The following is a 6,766-nucleotide window of genomic DNA, read 5'->3' on the forward strand; positions in this document are numbered from 1 at the left end:
TTTTTTATTAATTTCTGGAATGATAAATGATGTTCTACAACTTCTTTAGCACATATTGCAGGGTTATCTAATGTGTTCATCAAGAGTGATCAAGTGCTTTGAAGAATCCAAATCCAAGGTGTTTGATGAAAGGCTGGTGTTGCTGCTGTGTGTGGGTGGGATCTGGGTAGATTAAAGTGTGATCCACTCTTTTGTGGAATCTAAAACAGATGTGAATTAATTTTTTTTTTAAATTATATGCTTTTCCAACAAAGTGAAAAACAACTTGTTGTTTTGTCGAATCAACCGATTGTTTTGTTCTTAGATGTTTTGAAAAAGGTTGAAAGCTGTTTGACTTGGTTGACTAAACTATCAAACCAAATCAATCAGTTATTTTGTGGTTTCAACCGATTGTTTCTTTGAAAATCCTAACAAAATTTTGTTTTTGATTGGTGAATCTATTTTAAATGATTTCTAACTGAATACGCTCAATCATTAAATGTTTTGACCAATCTTTGGAAAATATAAATAGTTTGTTATATGTTTCTAAAGAGTAAGAAACAGTTTTGAGAAATTCAGTTTGACATATTTGATCTCAAGTTTTCAAGATTCACATCAAGCTTTGGATTTTCAAGAGAGAGTGGAATAAGATTGCAATTGTATTCTTTTTAGATTGTTCTTTGATCAGGTGTAATCCTTTCTCCATCTTCGGTATTTTTGTTGTTGTATTGCCAATGAGTGTTGTATGTTCTTGAGGTGTTCAAGATCAATACTCTTGGTGTGGTTTGCCAAAGGTAGTGTGTTTCTTGAGGGGTTCAAGGTCACTACTTTGGTGTGTGGTGTTTTGTAATCTGGTTTGATTGCTTAGTGGATTACCCAATGGTTTCTGGGAACTTGATGTAGCTCTTGTTGTAAGAGTGAACCAGTATAAACTGTTTGTGTGCATTTCTCTTTCTCTTAACTCCTTTAAATTCTGTTTTTAAGCTGTTTAAGTTTTATCTGGTATAAACAACAGATTGATTCGAAGAAACAACCGATTGTTTTTTTGTGTTTTGCTTTAAAACAGTTTGTGTTCTTGGCTAACTTGATTCCTCTTATGGATTTCTACACAGAATTTCATTGAACCTTCAAAAGTTTTTGAAAATCTCTTATAAACAATTCACCCCCTCTTGTTTAAGGCCATATATTCTAACATAATGGTGTTAACATTTCGGATGTAGTCTCTTAGTTGGATAGGTTGTGATTGGAATATCCTTTGTCTTTACAACAGATGCCTCATCTTTTTAGTCATATCATGGTTAAGGCGGAACAGGATATTCCTAATTGGACTTTATAGGAGTTTGTTCGGTTTACTCTTAAATCAGCTAAGACTTTTTTCTTGGAACCGGGAGTTCCCTGTGGTTGGGGTTAGTTTATTTGGTCTTCATATATCCCGCCTTAAAAAACCCTTGTCCTTTGGAAAGTTTTTCATGGGCGGCTTCCTACAGATCGGCATATCCAAAGTAAAGGTTTGCATATTTGTTCTATGTGTACGTTTTGTGAAAAGAATGAGGAATCTATTCAACATTTATTTTTTGAATGCCCTAATGCTTTATATATTTGAAGTTGGGTTCGAAATTTTTTTCCTACTTCTCATTTCTCTAATAAGGATGATCTTCTTTCTTTTATTAAGAGTGATGGTAGTTCTTTGGTTAAATTGATTAAGCTTGTTGTGATAACCTTTTCTATTTGGATGCTATGACGTATGAGGAATTATGCTTATTTTCAGGATAAGATTGAGGTTTCTAGGGCTATTTCAGTTATTAAAGATTTAATTTGTCTAGTGGGAAAGTCATCTAAAGCTTCAATGAAGAATGATATGATGGATTTTAGTGTGATTAAATTTTTTGGTATTAATACTCGTACTAGTAAAGTTCTTCGTCCTCTTCCTGTTAGATGGAAGTTTCCTTCACCAGGCTGGGTTAAAATTAGCACTGATGGGGCTGTTAGGGGATATCCAAGTCTTGCCACTTGTGGAGGTATTTTCCGAGGGCGTATGGGGGAGTTTATTGGAGTCTTCTTTGCGTTTCTTGACATTAAGACTGCTCTGGTTGCTGAATATTATGGAGTTATGTATGCTTTGGAGGAAGCTCAAAAGATTGGACTTACTAATGTCTGGCTGGAATGTGATTCTGCGTTGATTTGTGCTACGTTTATTGCTAGGACAAATGTTCCTTGGATGCTTCGTAATCGATGAAATACTTGTCTTAATTACTATGGAAAAATCAAGTTTAAGGTTTCTCATATTTTCCGTGAAGGGAATGAGTGTGTTGATAAGTTGGCTAATTTATAACTTATTCATAGAGAGTCATTTCATTGGTATACTAGGCTTCTATCTAATATGTTCTTAAAATTCTTTATGAATAGGTATAGTCTACCTATGTATCGTTTTTGTTAATCTGATGAGTTTTGGTTTAGTCCTCCTATATTTTTGTATTTTATTTTCTTCTTTTAATAATACTTTTTTCATGTGATGACAAATGATTGTTGTTACTTGAGGTGTCAGCCTAACTGAGATGTCAAGTTGCATAGTGATGTCTAACATGGAAGCTTTTATTAAAAGAAAATGTAAAGATTGTTGAAGCACGACAAATCAAGGAAATACTTATTATAATCATCAAATGCCAACTTATATTCCAGCCACATGTCACATAATGAAGGCAATGTTACAACTTTTTAGGCATGAATTGATTCCACACAACAATATTATATATTGTGGAAAAATATTTTCTTCTTGTATATTGTAGGAAAAATATTTTCTCAAGAAGAGTAGACATAATTGTAAGCAATCAACACAATGATTAAGGAAATTGAATGCATTTTGTATTTCCTCACGAGCCTTATCTATCTCTTGTTTTTATATAAGGTTTTCTACTTATCCTTAATTTATTGGATTAAACGTTCACTAGACCAAAAGTTATAACTGATAATCTGAGTGTAATTCTTTCTCCTTAAGAGCATAACAATCAAAGCACCATAATTTAATTGTGATTTGATCCATCCAACCTAGTTGTACAACCTACAACAATCTCCCCCTAAATAATTGCTCTACTAGGAATCAAACTTGTGACATTCGCTTTAATACCAATTGTTAGATCAAGTGTTTACAACTAGGCCAAAATTTATAATTGATAGTCAGGGTGTGTACTAGTTGGACGTGTTCGGGGCCCGACCTGAGCACTTATGCCTATAATTCTGGCTCGATTAGTTTAAGAAGGTAAATACTTAACTCGGCTTAAAGCAATAATAGGACCAATGATGCATTAATAAGGCAACAACAAAAATAAAAACAACTGATGTGTAACCGAATCAGTTAGGCATACATATTTATCCTAAGTCCAACGAAAATAAACAGTCAGAGATAATGCTCTGCCTATACCCCTAAAATAAAGAGGATATATTAATATAATATCTTTAAGGTTGTTAACTTCTAAATGGAGGATCTACGAGTACTATAAAAGGGCCTCAAGACCCTGAACAAAGGTAAGTGTTATTCCATACACTACACACTATACTCATTCATATGCTGTCATTGACTTGATCGTTGGAATCTTGTGAATAGGTGGAACTCCCCTCACTGCAGACTTAAAGCATCTCACAGCAACACCAACAAAAAGTTAGCTCAGAATCCCCCTCTGGGACTCGATCCAAGTCAGCCAGCGAGAACCGGGTGCAACTCCTTTTTACTTGAGAGTATAATATTTCAAATACCACGATTCAATTGTAACTTGACTCACCTGATTTTTCTCATAAAAGATATGATACCACCTAATACATAATTCCGTTGTATTCTAATTTCCATTTAAATTTGTATTTTATTCTTTCTTTAATTTTAGTTTTTTAAGTCCAAACTCAATCAAATATTGACGTTCGGATGCTGTTCATTATTTATACTATTAAATTACTTAAAGCACATGTTAATGTTAGGGTAATAATATTTTATTTTAATCCATAAATCTATTTGGGATTTTTTTGTTTAAATAATTGTCATTATGAATAAAAATCATAAATTGAAAGTTGATAAGTGCAAACATCTTTAAAGAATCTATAATCAAGTTATTTGTTCATAAGTGGAAATTAATATTTTTAATGAAATAATATAATTTATTTTTTACTTAAAATACTGAGAAAAAAAATTATCAATAAAAGAAACGTGAATCCAATCAATATAAATTTATTAAAAAATCCACTTCAATTTTGAGGAACATACTCAAGATTGTGAATCATGTTAAAATAATTTCTTTAAACAACTTTTTAAAGTCCTCTAGAATATAACTGAGTAGTGACTCTCGACAAATGCACATTTTTCCCACTTTCAAGGTACGTGGAGAGTCTTTAACATATAAATTTTTTAAAAGATAGAAAAGTAAGAATATCTTAGTATATAAACTTTTTAAAGTAAAGAAAACTAGAAAATATGTGACTTATTATCTTTTCAATGCTAAAAATAAAGTTTTATTATCTTCACAAAAATTTGCATAAGTGGATAATAACAGTAAAAAGTGTAGACTAAGAAAATTTGAACACAAGTAAATGTAAAACATAAGTGGAGTTAGTTAGCATGGGCATGCATAGCAGAAGGACTGATGAGGAAGCCATCCTGCTTTAAATTCTCTAATTGTTAATTAAGAACTAAATCTCTGTAAAGTAAACATCTTTTACTGCATAATCCAGTTCAGTCTGACGTGTCAAAGTAGTCTCATGTTATTTGCGACATGAGTACAGCTGTTACTCGAGCCTTAAAAACCTTAAACTTTGCTTCTTATGCTTCTACCTCCAAACCAAATCAAATTGATGTAATAAGTTTTGAAAATATATTATATAAGAGATATTAAATACTATTTTAATTATTCATTAAAGTATATTAACATATGCACCAAAAGTGTCAGTTATAGAGATAAAATATATGAAGCTGCACGTGGGCGGCTACCTTCATGTATATAAAATTGAATTATAACCAGTGCTTTCATCGTGATTACAAAGTAAGTCCTTTTTATTATCATTTTAATTAATTTCCAAGTAGCACTTTCTTTTCAGAAAAATATCCTCATAGTGCTTCAGTAATAAATTAATAATGATAATAGTGCTAAGTTTATTCAAGAAGTTATTTATATTAGCTATTTAAAGTTATAGTGGTTGTATACCAAAGAGGTCGATATGTCCGAGTGGTTAAGGAGACAGACTTGAAATCTGTTGGGCTTCGCCCGCGCAGGTTCGAACCCTGCTGTCGACGAATTTTGAAATTTAGACAATTTTTTTCTATAAAGACAAATAAAGAGAATAATTATATTAGGAATGATTTTAAAATGGGGAAAGTTTTATGATTTTTTAGTGCAAAACATATATTTTTTAAAATCAATTTTTTTATAAAACAATAAAGAGAATAATATATTAATAGTACTTTTCAAAACTATGTCATTGGTTAAGATATTAGTTTAAGGTTTGATAGTAATTTTAAATATTAATACTCAATTTCATTCATTCGTATAATTAATAAAAGATAAAAATTTATTATAAAAGTACTAAAATATATTTGTATATGTGAATATGACGATTTTGTTTTCTTTATTGAAATTTAATTGTTGATATTTTTGTTGTGTTCATGTTTTCATCTTAGCATCTTCTTTTATTATCGCAGTCGCGATTTTTATGTCTTTTGTGTTTTTATTCACTTCCCACATTGTTGTTTTGAACAAAGGGAGTGAGATAATAAGAATTTATGAGGTTTTCTTATTATATCTTGGATTTAAGTGCATTATTGAATGATGTGTCTGAGTTTGTGACGGTAGGAGGTGGGATGTTTCTGCTAGTCTTGTGAGGAATTTGTATGTCATACCTTTCTATATGTCGATGCTTTGGATTTTGCTTATACTGTTCATGTTTTATGGAGTGTTAGTTAGCAAAGTAAGTATTCAAGAAAGGACCTTGCATCCTAATCATTATTGCATCCATGATTACAACCAAAGAGAGGATGGGTATTATTATCGGAACATTATTGCGTCTCTACATTTCCTATTACTAAAGAAACTTTAACTAGACAAATTCTTTAATCATATTATAATTTTTATTATATTTATTATTATTAATATTATTAACTATTATTAATATTATTAATATTACAAATAATATAAACAATATAAATATTATAAATATTAATATTATTAATATGATTAATATTATTAAAATTATTAATACTATTAAATATTATTAATATTATAAACATTATTAATATTACTAAATATTATTAATATTTTAAATATTGTTAATATTATTAATATTATTATTACTAATAATATTATCACTAATATTAATATTATCACTAATATTAATATCAATATTGTAACACCCCATAATTTACATATAACTATTACAATACCGGTTTTACATATTTCTATACAAGCTTACAGTTTTTCAAAACATTCCTAATACGTGATTATAGGACATATAGAAATACAAATATTTGCAATATAACTTTCAAAATCAATGCCTTAAAACTCTTCTGATCCTCAGACACCTGTAAGATCATCTGCTCGTGTACGTAGTACAGTCATCGCAATTCAAACACAACAAGAAAAGTAAGGGTAAGCTAGTGAAAATAGAATTTTATAATATACACAATTAAATCAAAAGAGAAAACCAAGTTACATGATCAATTTATCAAATTATACAATCTTCTTCAAATCCTAATATTAAAACAATCACATAGATCTCACATGGATCTACACATCCAAGATATTCAACAAACATC

General features: G+C 30.0%; 1 non-coding gene across 1 annotated transcript; it reads left to right on the forward strand.

Annotated features, from left to right (window-relative positions):
• The first annotated feature begins 5,169 nt into the window (after positions 1 to 5,169).
• TRNAS-UGA (transfer RNA serine (anticodon UGA)) lies at positions 5,170 to 5,251 on the forward strand. Its single transcript has one exon. It is a non-coding gene; the product is annotated as a tRNA-Ser (tRNA).
• The last annotated feature ends 1,515 nt before the right edge of the window (positions 5,252 to 6,766 follow it).

Source organism: Phaseolus vulgaris, chromosome 1 (genome assembly GCF_051622355.1).
Source record: "Phaseolus vulgaris cultivar YP4 chromosome 1, ASM5162235v1, whole genome shotgun sequence".
Classification (NCBI taxonomy): domain Eukaryota; kingdom Viridiplantae; phylum Streptophyta; class Magnoliopsida; order Fabales; family Fabaceae; genus Phaseolus; species Phaseolus vulgaris.